At 36.4% G+C, this 13,220-nt stretch overlaps 1 pseudogene; it reads right to left on the reverse strand.

Annotated features, from left to right (window-relative positions):
• LOC113097234 (cytosolic sulfotransferase 3-like) overlaps nucleotides 1-12,437 on the reverse strand; it is a 30,899-nt pseudogene extending 18,462 nt beyond the window's left edge.
• Between the last annotated feature and the right edge of the window lie 783 nt (nucleotides 12,438-13,220).

Raw genomic sequence — 13,220 nt, forward strand, 5'->3', positions numbered from 1 at the left:
AACGGCTGGTCTGGCATGTTTGGTTCTAGCAAATTTATCACCTTGGGTTCTTCAGACTGTGGAAAAAGGTTAAAAGAATTTAGTTTCTCAGGAAACAGTGTCCTCTCCACACTAAACATTACGGAGGCCCCATTTCTAGAACACAAAGTCACTTCTAGAAAGAGGGGCCATAGTGAAGATTCCCTTTACATCTGAGAACATACCGGTTCAAGATTCTAACATTCAATCATTATTTCTCAAATTTGAACAGTGAACTTCGGCTTACATTTTGCCCCTGGACTACTAAAAAAAATTCCTGCATCCTAGACCTGACTATATTCTTAATGTGCCTTCTTCTACTACCTTTTTATGCTTCGAGGCTTTTTCTCTCTGCTGTTTCAGTCGTCCGGTCTCTTAGGATTTATGTGGATTGTTCTAACCAGTCTGGACAGGCCTGAGGAGCAACACCAAGTACATATGGCTTTTGATTCCATGAGACTTGAATCTGACTATCTCGTCTTTATTACATATTATTGTGTGCCTATTTAAACTCGTTCCTATTCAAATCAACAGTGTGTCTTTACTTTCAGACGTAAACCAGCCAATCAAATTATATATTACTATAAAGAGAAAATGTTTTCTGCTGTTGTGTTTAATATGGACCAGAGATTTGCATGCACTGTGGACTGTGCATACATTGATTGCTATGGACACACACACACACACACACACACACACACATATATATATATATATATATATATGATTAATTAGTAAACACTCATTGTACTGTGGTGTCTGACCTGAAGGTATCCCTTGAATACAGCACTCCAAGAATGGCACTCTCATATAGATAGGCTGGGAATTCTGGCGCTCTGGAGCATCATTACCAAAGTACAGAAGGTCAAGTATATAAGAAACCCATGTGGTACCTAGACAGTGTTAGAAACATAACAACTCTCAAACAAAAAAATTATGAAAACATTATAAGCACTGTAAATATTGTGCATGGTCTTAAATCTTAAGCATTAGACCTGTCTTTATATATATATATATATATATATATATATATATATATATATATATATATATATATATATATATATATATATATATATATATATGAACCAATCAGACATGTAACTATTTGTTAAATAATATCTTACCCCACTCACCTTACCAAAGGGTCTATGGACCCTTTCCCCAAAATGCAACTTACACCTCAAAAAGGCCAACAGGCCTTTGGTTCCATGGTAGCCAAAGACACACTCGTCAAGTCATCTTTATTTATATAGCGCTTTAAACAAAAAAGATTGTGTCAAAGCAACTGAACAACATTAATTAGGAAAACAGTGTGTCAATAATGCAAAATGATTGGATTCAGTGATGCCATCATTCAGCTCAGTTCAGTTTAATAGTATATGTGCAATCATTTGTAATCAAGTCAACGATATAACTTTAAATGAAGAATCCCCAACTAACTAAGCAAACCAGAGGTGATAGCAGCAAGGAACCAAAACTCTATTGGAGACAGAATGGAGAAAAAACCAGGCTCAGTCAGGGGGCCAGTTCTCCTCTGGCCAGAAGAAACCAGCAGTTCAATTCCAGGCTGCAGCAAAGTCAGATTTGCAGAAAAATAATCTGTTTCCTGTGGTCTTGTGGAATTGTCCCGGTGGTTGTCTGAGACAAAGTCTTTACAGGGGATCTGTATCTGGGGCAATATAGTTGTCCTGGTCTCCACTGTCTTTCAAGGCTGTAGAGATCCTTTCTAGGTGCTGATCCACAATCTGGGCTGCAGGTTTTGGATCCGGATGACTGCAGTGACCCTCTGATCTGGATACAGACTGGATGGCTATAGTGACCTCTGAATAAGAGAGAAACTAATTTTAGCGTAGATGCCATTCTTCTAAAATTGTAGCAAGTACATCAGGTGTTATGGGAAGTGATCCCACTTCCGGTTTACCTAATGAATGCAGCCTAAAAATCCTTTAACGGATATGGGTATTAGAAGCGTATAAGTGTGTTATGTGTAAAACAGGTTAAAGACATAGGTATTTAATCTTTATTTAAACTTTGATATGGTCTAAATCTTGACTAGAAATTCTCACAGATACCATTGATCTCTAAGAAGGAATATAATTGTGAGGATTACTATCTTTTCTAGTATCTTGGGCAGAAAAGGGATATTTAAGATCATCTGTAATTAACTAGTTGTGTAGTGCAGAATCTTACGCAAACACACATGTTAATGGACAAATGAATGAATGCATGACAGTTAAATTTTTCCCATCATGTTTATACATAATGTGACACTAATGTGTGTTTGGACTATGCAATTAAGTTGCACAGGAGGAAAGAAGAGGGGGCCGCACTGTGTCCCCCACTCTGATGGAAACAGCCAATAACAGCCTGGAAATGGAGAATTGCCAGATTGCAATCTCCTCCTCATCGAAAAGAGATAAATGTTCCTTGCCAAAAGACACTCTTTGTACTGAGTCCTGTGAGGGACGAGGCAATAACCACTAACTGGTTCTGAGTCTGAATCATGTCAGTGAGAGACACTAACAGAGCAAGTTCTGAGTCTCTGACACATCAAGCAGTCACTAAGAGATCATCAAACATTATGAGTCTCTGGCTTATGAAGGTGAGATTGCAACAGATCAACCTCTGTTCTGAGTCTGAGTCCTGTCAAGGAAAGGACTACAACAGATTACCAATATTTTGAGCCTCAGGCCCGTGAGGGAAGAGGCAATAACAGATACCAAGTCCTAAGTCTACAGCTTCGAGGCAGCAACAGATACAACCATGTTCTGAGCCTCCAGTCTGCGAAGAAAGAGATAATCTACATTCAGGCTTCATTCAAAGTCTTTGTCCAATGAGACAACAACAGATGTAGCACGTCCCGAGTCTCCAGCCTAGAGAGACAAAGCGATTTGACCAAGTTCTGACTCTCTAGCCCAGAGAGGCAGAAGACACACAGACATCTTAAACAAGGTTATGCTCCGGCGAGCCAACCTTCATTCCAAGGTAACTTTGCTTGTGTGTTCCAGGCTAAGGACCTTCTGCACCTTCTCCAGGGCCACATCTACATGTTCCAAATTTTAGGAGCTTTTGGTCCAGGAGATCAGTGTCCTCCAGCGCTTAATGGTCAAGGCTGTCGAAACAGATTCCTGCTCCATTTTCCACTGCATTGGTACCAGCACAACCAGTGAATGAAGTCACCACTACCGGACGGTTCACTCAACCACAGAAAGTAAATAACACTTATACAAACCTCTTTCAGAGACCTTGGCATTGTTCGTTATTATCAGTATATTATTTGTCTAATTTACATTAGATATTATATAGCTGATTACAGTTAATAGCAAATCTTTTATGTATTTGTGCAACACCCAACATAATCTCTTGCATTATATGCCTCTTATGCACTTTATTCCCATTTCATTTATGGCATTCATTTAGTAATTTTTGATTACTTTTGTCTATCTTTTCTTTATAAAATTCCTTTTTGTTACACTTGTGTCTTCCTTATGTTGATGATACAGAAGACGTTCTACAAGTTAGATTCCCACCAATCTTTATTATGTTCTCCCTTTTATGTTTGATTTGTTTATTTTCAACATGTGCTCTAATCTTATGACCCTATTACACAAGTCATCTAGATCAATACTAGGGCACAACTATAGTCCTGAGCACCAAGTATTAAGCATAATCTGAATAGGAATGCTCTTTTCTTCCGTTAACCTCCTCTACCTCACTTCCTCAGAGATCGAGCCTGTTGTGAACTATCAGTAAGTTCTGAGTGATAACTTCACAATAAGAACAGTTTTAAGTCGTCAATTAGAACTCTGCTTACTCCACTTTCAGAAAACATATGCTGACCCAAACCTATCTTAGCATTCTGCCGTCCACTGCTAAGATAATAACAGAATACTTTACCAGCTAACCACACCTGGCAAAACCTAGCTGTAAAACCTAGCACCACATTCGGTTTGATCTTGCATTATCTATGGCCCTTACTTTCAACATGAGTTTGACAAAATGTTGCAGACTACCCAGACGTCAGATAAAAAGGACTGGCCAGGTGTGAGGAACACCCTTCAATGTAGGGCTGCCAACAACCTACTGCAGAGTCGAAAGCAACTGAATGAGTCATGACTCAAGCCAGAGTTATGACTACAAAGAGATCACCAAGATCATCATCTTGCTGGTCAATGTCCTCATGGGTCTGAAATAGGAGGTAAATGATCTTATGTTGTTCAGTTGCTTTGACGCAATGTATTTTGTTTAAAGCGCAATATAAATAAAGGTGACTTTCACTTTAAGCAACGGATCAAGGATCTCACAGATCCCACAAGGACCCCACAGAATGGAGTTACAGGAGGAAACCAACAGACTTCAAAAGCCTCTGACAGCTGCTGAACAACAAGATCAGCTAGAAAAGGCAGCCAGAAATGACCTGGGAAAGGGACTTTTTATACTGTGAACCCCCAGAGACCTTGACAAGCTAGCCAGACACATCCCAGTACTCACCATTGCTTGCAAGCAGACACATTAATCAATCTTATGTGTTTGTCTCAGAAGTTTTAGTAACTTCTTATATGTGCATGTACCAGTTTCTGATCAAAATCAGATGAAACTAGGTTGAATGTGCCTTACTCCATGTAGTTGAAAGTTTTCAGTGCTATAATGTGTTTAAAATCATACGATAAGAAACTAAACAGGTTTTTGCGAAGAAACCCTAATTTCTGTTGTTAGTAGAGGGTATGCCTTTTCTGGAGAAGAATCTCAGATAAGCAGTCCATAAAAATGGGACCAGAATAAATCAGTTTGATCTTGGGTGAAGAAATACCCACTTTTAGCACTGTTATAGGTGATCTGAGCAATGCTCCTCATTTCCCTGATGTAAGGCCTTATTATGTGTTACGTATAATTGTATTGACATTGATCCACTCATGTGAATCATTCACTTCAAATTAATGATGTTATTCTAGAGTATCTAACAATGACCTCACTATTGCCTGTGAAGTGAATGTGCTGTTTTGATTTGTGAATGAAGTTGAATGCGAAACATCATAACTGACTGTTATGCACCACTTGAGTTTCCCGATTGCATGATGTGAGCTTGCATTAGTCTCTTAGCATCACGTGACCATGGAAGTATGAGCAGACTCTTTCTGGTTAATCTTATAACAGCACCCAGTTCACAGACCTTTGTGCAAACAAAGACATGTGTGTAGCCAATGCTCTAACTCTTTAGCAGTCATACAGGCTGCACTTTCACACTGCCAGTGGTTACCCGGGATATGTGCGTGCTTTCACACACAACCCGTAAAGATCCCGTAACGACACGTGACATCAGGGCGTGACATGTAATGTACGAGTCGAAAACGTTAGGCACATTATACGTTCACTGAAGAAAGTTAACGATCTCAGCGTCAGCGCAGAAATTGAGGAACAAACTGATCTCTGCTTCATTACAGTTTGCACATATTTATTCGTCACAAACATTGATCTTCCTTCAAAACAGCCGGTAAAAGAGTCACGCGATAACGCGTGTCATCACTTCAACACGGCATTAGATCTGGCTTTTGTTCACACATCGCTCGTCCCTGGTTGATGCCGCAAAGTTACTAGGTCCCCGACCCAGGTTCAATGCTGGAATCAATCATAGGACATTTGCTTTCACACAGAAGGCGACCCGGCAATGTTCCAGCAATATACCAGGTCCGACGTGCAGTGTGAAAGGGGCTTTAGATAGGTGTCAGTGTAAAGTGACTTTCAAATAACTCTCTCTCTCACCCCAACCCTCACCATCTTCCCTCTCAGTATAGGATTATAGCAGTCCCAGGAACTGTCGTATCCTTAATAAACCATAGAATTTATTAGTAGCACAAATCCTGTCTCTGTCTCTTGGGTCCTTATATGTCCTGACACTGACAGTCACCACATATAAGCTACTACTAAATATTGTAGAAACGTAATTTTCTGTAAAGTTGCTTTGTAATGATTTGATTTGTAAAAAGCGCTATACAAATAAACTTGGAATTGAATTGAAAACTTGAATTGAATTAATATCACCTCACTTATACCATGTTTGGTCTCTATCAAATAGTTTTCTGATGATCTAAACGAAAGTGTATATTATATTTTGATACATATGCAACATATTAATGTTGTCTAAGAATCTTTACTAGTTTGTTTATTAACTTCTGATTCAGAATTATATATTGTATATTAACTTGTATATAAACTTATGTTACATTTGCAAACTGCCATGCTCTCAGACAAAGGCTCATAAAACTCCATTTCAGCTCCAATACAAACAGTATTTCCAAGAATTTCTGCCTTTCTCATTGGACAAGCCCATCCTGAGTGGAGTGGACCATTGACACTCCTAACTGAGAATGAAGATAGAGTGTCAATGGTCCATTTGAGAGATAGGTTGCAGAAATGCACTTATAAGTCTGCGACCTGCCATAATGCAAAAAAAAGAAAAGAAAAAAGAAGAATGCCTCACGTGCTTGCTGCTGTGAAGCACGTTCACAAGAGTTCTAACAGTTTAGACATTGCATGAATCAGAGGTAAAAAAACAAAACAAAAAAACAATATAAATATTGTTTCTTGCACAAACCGATCGTTTCATGTCTTTACACATCAATGTATTGACACGAGCCACAGGGTTTAATATGGATTTGTCTGTTCTTTTTTGTTTTTGTTTTTTACTCCCATAGATTCTGTTACCATTTGCCATACATTGTACTGCTGAGAGACTACAACTAGCTAAAAGTCATAATTTGTGTTTGTTACATCCCATGTTATAATTATGATGTGTTTTGTGTATTATGTTTGTGTCTCCCTCCCATTCATTTTTTTTCCCTCTGTCTTTACTTTGTAATTCAGCAGGGCGATGCGGGTACTGGAGTTGTCTAATTCTGTCAATCATCAAGGAAAATTCTAAGTGACGACAACGCATGGCTTCACTAATGAGGGTGTGCTATATGATTAAAGGCTGCACCTGTGCAGGAAACGGGTGTTCTCTCGCACGCTAGAGCACTCATTCTGTTACGATAGCATTTGGGTGCTTGGTTTGTTTTTGTCCTGGGGCCTGTTTCACTAAGGAGGTTCAACCAACTCTGAGTTTAAACTTGAACTCTGAGTTGACTTATCCTGAGATGTGAAACTCTGAGTTTTCGGTTACAGAACAGCTGAAATGAGTTGGTTTAGTCAACTGTACATTGACTAACTCTACATTGACTGAGTGTTATAATATCACAGGTGTAATATCACATGTGAAAACTGGCAGAACGTTAGATTAATTAACTAATGGGTAATCATTTTATGGTATCTCATGGGCAAAAAAAATATATAAAATATTAATATTAATAATAATATTTTATGTGCATTTTTTATTTTACAAATGATCTGCCAATAGAGTAAGAAAAATACGGCAGTGGCTATTTACACTAAGTGGAATTAACATACTTTCTTAGCGATAGATTCTATTTATAGTAGGCTAAGTGCAAGTAGCTCTAGATGCTATTTACAGAAAAAAATGTACAGTGAAATTCATGATATATTCTATTTACCATGTAAAAGTAGCAGTTATTTGCAACAGGCTAAGTGTCAATAGTAATTGGATGCTAGTTATACTTTATACTGGCAGATACATACTAGAGCTGAAGATCTTTGCCCGAACCCGACGGGACCCGATGGGACCTGACGTGTTCGGTCGGCTTCGGGCTTAATTTATATAATCTTACGCGGGCTCGGGTTTGTGCTCCGGTTTGCGATGTAAACCAGCGGTCATGTGATGTGTTTCGATTAGCGCATGAAAAATGCGGAGACTTGCCTCTGGCGATTACGCTTTGGTTGCACCAGCAACTAAAGCAAAGTTTGAGGTGTGGAAAAGTTTTGACCATGTTTATAATGAGAATAATGAGTGAATAACGTGGTCTAGTCTACGTTAGTTATGAATAAATTATGTTAAAACATGTATAAATGACTCATACTTGACAAAAGGCAAAAAAGCTGTGTGTGCGCACACATTTGAATAATGTTGGGCTGTAAACGGGTTCAGGCTTTTAAAAAGCTGTCAATCAAAATGTACTTGTCCGCCTCAGGACGGAACCTGTCGGGCTCGGGTCCTGTCGGGCCTAACTTTTAAGGCCTGATTACAGCTCTAATACATACTAGGCCCATTTGCACCTCAGTATTGTTATACATTAACATTTGCATTAAGATTATTTTCATTACCACACTGGCATATAATTTTACTTAAGCAAAATGCACTTAATTTAGATCCCCCCCAGGAAACAAGACTAAGTACCTTATATCATTTTCTTATATAGAGAATCAATTTTTTATTTTATTTTTCCAACCTGCATCAATGAAGTGTTTAAAAAGGGGGAGGAGACCGAAAGAAACTTTGGGTGTACTGAAGAAAACCTGCCCCTGACCAGGTTAGGTTCATAGAGTAAGTTACCATGGATAACTGACTCTGAGTATAAGTTAGCTCTCTTTCAGAAACAGGCTTGACTTACCCTGCATTCTCAGGTTTGACAGATCTCCCATTCTGAAACAGAAAACCTAGAGTTTCCCTCATTTCAGGGTTAACATACTCAGAGTTTTCACTTAACCTCATTTGTGAAACAGGCCCCTGTACTATCTTGTTGTTTGGATACCATTCGTGGTAAAATCTGTGTTCTTTGATAACTCAAAAATGAAAAATGGCCCATTCGATCTTTCTTCTCTCTGAGGTTTTCACAGTTTGTTACCTGGTTGTCAAAATGGAAAAGAACAGATACGATATCACCTGAAATACATGTGCCACACTGAGGTTTCAATTGTGTATAGAACACCAGTTTAGTGACACATGCCACCTCATAGTATGTTTTGTTTGGCTGGTAGCTAGAGTAGTTTATTTAGGGTGTCTTTCACGCTTTAGATTTTTCTTTTATTCTATATAGGGGTTTGTTTGTGAATATTGATGGTTGAGTTGGATTAGAATTTTCTTTTTGGTTTTTTTATTAAGATTGGTGTGTGACAGCTGGTTATGTTTTGTTTCTTTGTTTGTTTGGCACTGTCTTGCTCCTCTCTCTTTTCATATTTTTCATATTTTCATATTTTTGCTTGGTTTTCATATTTTTGCTTGGTTACAAAGTGTATATAATTTTTAAAGTTATGTAAATATTCTGGGTTAATATGTTGTTTTGCTTCATCACTGTAATAAATAGACACTTGCCAAATTTAGAACGGGTTGTGTCGTTGTTTTTTTTTTTTTTTTTTTTTTCAGTACATGTTCAGTTTTTTTTAATGTTACACCCGTTTATTTTTCTTCTAGAATTCAAAAGGGCGGTAACACTTTAGAATAAGGTTCCATTAGTTAATGTTAGTTAATGTATTAATTAACATGAACAAACAATGAATAATTCATTTATTACTGTATTTATTCATCTTTGTTAATGTTAGTTAATGAAAATACAGTTATTCATTGTTAGTTCATGGTAATTCACAGTGCATTAACTAATGTTAACAAGCACAACTTTTGATTTAAATAATGCATTAGTAAATGTTGAAATTAACATGAACTAAGACTTATAAATGCTGTAGAAGGATTGTTCTTGCTTAGTTCATGTTAACGAAAGTAGTTAACTAATATTAACTAATGGAACCTTATTCTAAAGTGTTACCAAAAGGGCTTGTAACAGTGTTCTAATGAAGAAACAAAGTCACCTACATCTTGGATGCCCTGGGGGTAAGCAGATAAACATCTAATTTTAATTTTTGGGTGAACTATCCCTTTAAGCTTTGACCCTTTTTCCTATGCCCTGTGTGTGTGTTAAACTAGTTTAAGTGTTTATGTAGTTAATAAAGTCTTACTTCCCTTACGAAAGGAAAATATATTTACCAATATATTTCTTAAAATATACTGTGATATATTGTAATATATTATTTTCCCTTTTTATTTTCTAATATTTTATATATTTGAATACATTTAATAATATATTGATGATACATATATTATATAATATATTGCAAAATATACAAATGATTGCCGCTTTCAATATATTGCAATATATTGGAAAAAATAAATATATATAAGAATATATGCCTAATATATTACATGATTTTTTCCAATATACTGCAATATATTTTTGTTTCATAAGGGTTGTATCACACTTGAGGTTGTTCATAGTTTGATCATAACTGGAGTCCATTATCATGCAGATTTTTGCTACAAGCTCTGAGTAATATTGTACAGAAAGAAAGTTATTTTCCTTAACCAAGTGAAAGTGGGGGGAAAAAAAATCACATTATGAAATATTTTTCTTCAATGCACCATGGCCACAAAATGGCCTAGATATTTTTGAGTAAAATATCTCTAAAGTATATTCCCATTCATACTTGCCTGATTTGGGGAGCAATTTAGGGTTCAGCACCTTGCTAAGGGGCAGCTCAAATGTGGGTAACGGGTGGAAGAGAGTGTTGTTGATTCACTCCCCCCACCTACATTTCCCGCTGTTACTGAGACTCAAACCTGCAACCTTCTGGTTTACAAGTCTCACTCTCTAACCATTAGTCTTCACTACTGGGTGTATATTGTCTTAAAGCAAGACAAAGAGATCATTATACATTTACATTTACATTTATTCATTTAGCAGACGCTTTTATCCAAAGCGACTTACAGATGAAAACAGTGGAAGCAATCAAAAACAACAAAAAGAGCAATGGTATATAAGTGCTATAAGTTATTATAGTGCCCAAAGTCTCTACAAGGATCACAGCTTGGAGAATTTCAGAAAAAAAAGTTCAGAAAAGCCTAAAAAAAATATCACACAGCACATACATTACCATATGTTGTTTGGGGGGTTTCAAGAAAAAAAAAAAAAAAACACTCCGGCATACTCCGCTGTGAGACACGATTGGACCTTCACATGGGCCTGGGTTTTAAGGTCAAATGAGATGAAAAAGAAAAGCGCTTTTTAGCAGCAAACACTCAAGATGTGGTTGGTGCACACAGGGGTAGAAAGAATCACATGTGTACAATTAAATACACTGCTGTATATGTAATGCCATAGGCCTATTTTTCTGTTGAAGCTGCTCGACATCTTGTTCAGATAGATGACATCATGCATTCTAGCAAATACATTTAAATAAATGTATGCATTTAGCAGACACTTTTATCCAAAGCGACTTACAGTGCATTCAGGCTATCAATTTTTACATATCATGTGTTCCCGGGGAATCGAACCCCCAACCTTGCGCTTGCTTGCTTGCTAGCGCAATGCTCTACCAGTTGAGCTACAGGATTTTATGCGTATATATGCCACATATAGGCATATTTTATGCGTATATATGCCACATATAGGCAAAATTTAGGTGCATATATGTGCATATACAGGAAATATAGGTCTCCTGTATTGCTTCTTCATATCCACATATAAGCCCTATACATACAAGGTATGTCTTCTATATAGCTAATGGCAGGATCTGGTCATTTTGTTGCTCATATCTCATTTTTGACTATCATATATGGTGCATATCTCATATTTTTTGTTTTGTACTATTTGATTGATCTTGAGTAAATAAATAATGTACATTTCTACATTTTGGAATTTTATTCATGTTGCCTAGCAGCTATAGATTTTAATTTTAATATTATAGGTGAACATATAGGTGCATATATACATGCATATATGTACCTATATAGGTATATGTATGCACATATATATGAGTACATATATTTACACATATGTGTAAATATATATGTGCATATATGCAGCATATATGTGTGTATATATATATATATATATATATATATATATATATATATATATATATATATATATATATATATATATATATATATATATATATATATATATATATATATATGTGTGTGTGTGTACATATATATGTGTGCATATATGTACATATATGTACATATAATATAGGAAAATGGCCAACTTTATATACGTCACAAATATTAAAAACCTATATCAAAACCTATATTAAAACATATATGTTTTCATGTGGACTGACACATATGTCAACATGAAGTAATATAAAAGGAGCATTAGAGAAGCATTAGAGAAGCAATATTATTCCTAAACACAAGAATAACTAACTTTAAGACTTAAAATACAGTGAAGTGATCATATCACATGGTCACATATCACATGCTGACTATTTTATTTTATTTTTTAAACCTGTAAAGTGCTCTCACCTGCTTTAGGGTAAGTGGCAATTAGAATTGACATTCTAATTGCCACTTACCCTAAAGCAGGTGAGAGCACTTTACAGGTTTAAAAAATAAAATAAAATAGTATTTCAGGTCTTGCCTGAAAATTTTTCACCTTTTCCCAGTTGTCAGTGAAGTAGTGGGTCATAGAAATTCCTTCAAAAGCAAACAGCTCAGGTCGACTAGTTAGTTTCAACTGTAATAGCGAAATGTGTCAGATTAATGCTGAAAGCTACACAGCAATTAATGTTCATTAGAAAATCAATGTTGGCTAATAACAGTCAATGAGAAAACAAGCAAGATTTCAGATAATCAATTGATAAATATTACAATTATTAAAGTAAATAATAATTAAGGGGGGGGGGGTGAAATGCTATTTCATGCATACTGAGTTTTTTACACTGTTAAAGAGTTGGATTCCCATGCTAAACATGGACAAAGTTTCAAAAATTAAGTTGTACGTTTGAAGGAGTATTTTTGGAACAAAAATACTCCTTCAAACGTTTTGTCACAAGTTTGTCCGGTTTGTCACAAGTTTCGGAAAGTTTTTTTCGAATATGGGTCTGTGTGACGTTAGATGGAGCGGAATTTCCTTATATGGGTCCTAAGGGCACTTTACACTGCATTACAGCATTTCAGCATTACACTGACACCGGCCACTTATTCACAAACAACATGAACACATTGGAGGACTTAAGACTTGAAGTAGTGGGGACACTTTACTCACTCAACAGTGATCATCTGATTGCAGTATGTGACTTTTTAGATATTGCTGGTATGCAACGAGAGAATGTTTTGGGTAAAAGTCGCTCATTTCTAATTGCACCTATTGTAAAGTATATTGAAAGAAATGAGGTAGATGAACTTGAAGACCAGGGTATGTCTTTTCTCCTTGACCTTAAAGACAAAATTACTGAAATTCAGTTGTCAAACCGAAACACACTAGAGTCACAGCAAAAGGAATTGCATGTAACTCAGATGTCAGAGCAAGAAAAAT

This window comes from Carassius auratus, unplaced genomic scaffold, assembly GCF_003368295.1.
Source record: "Carassius auratus strain Wakin unplaced genomic scaffold, ASM336829v1 scaf_tig00216160, whole genome shotgun sequence".
Classification (NCBI taxonomy): Eukaryota; Metazoa; Chordata; class Actinopteri; order Cypriniformes; family Cyprinidae; genus Carassius; species Carassius auratus.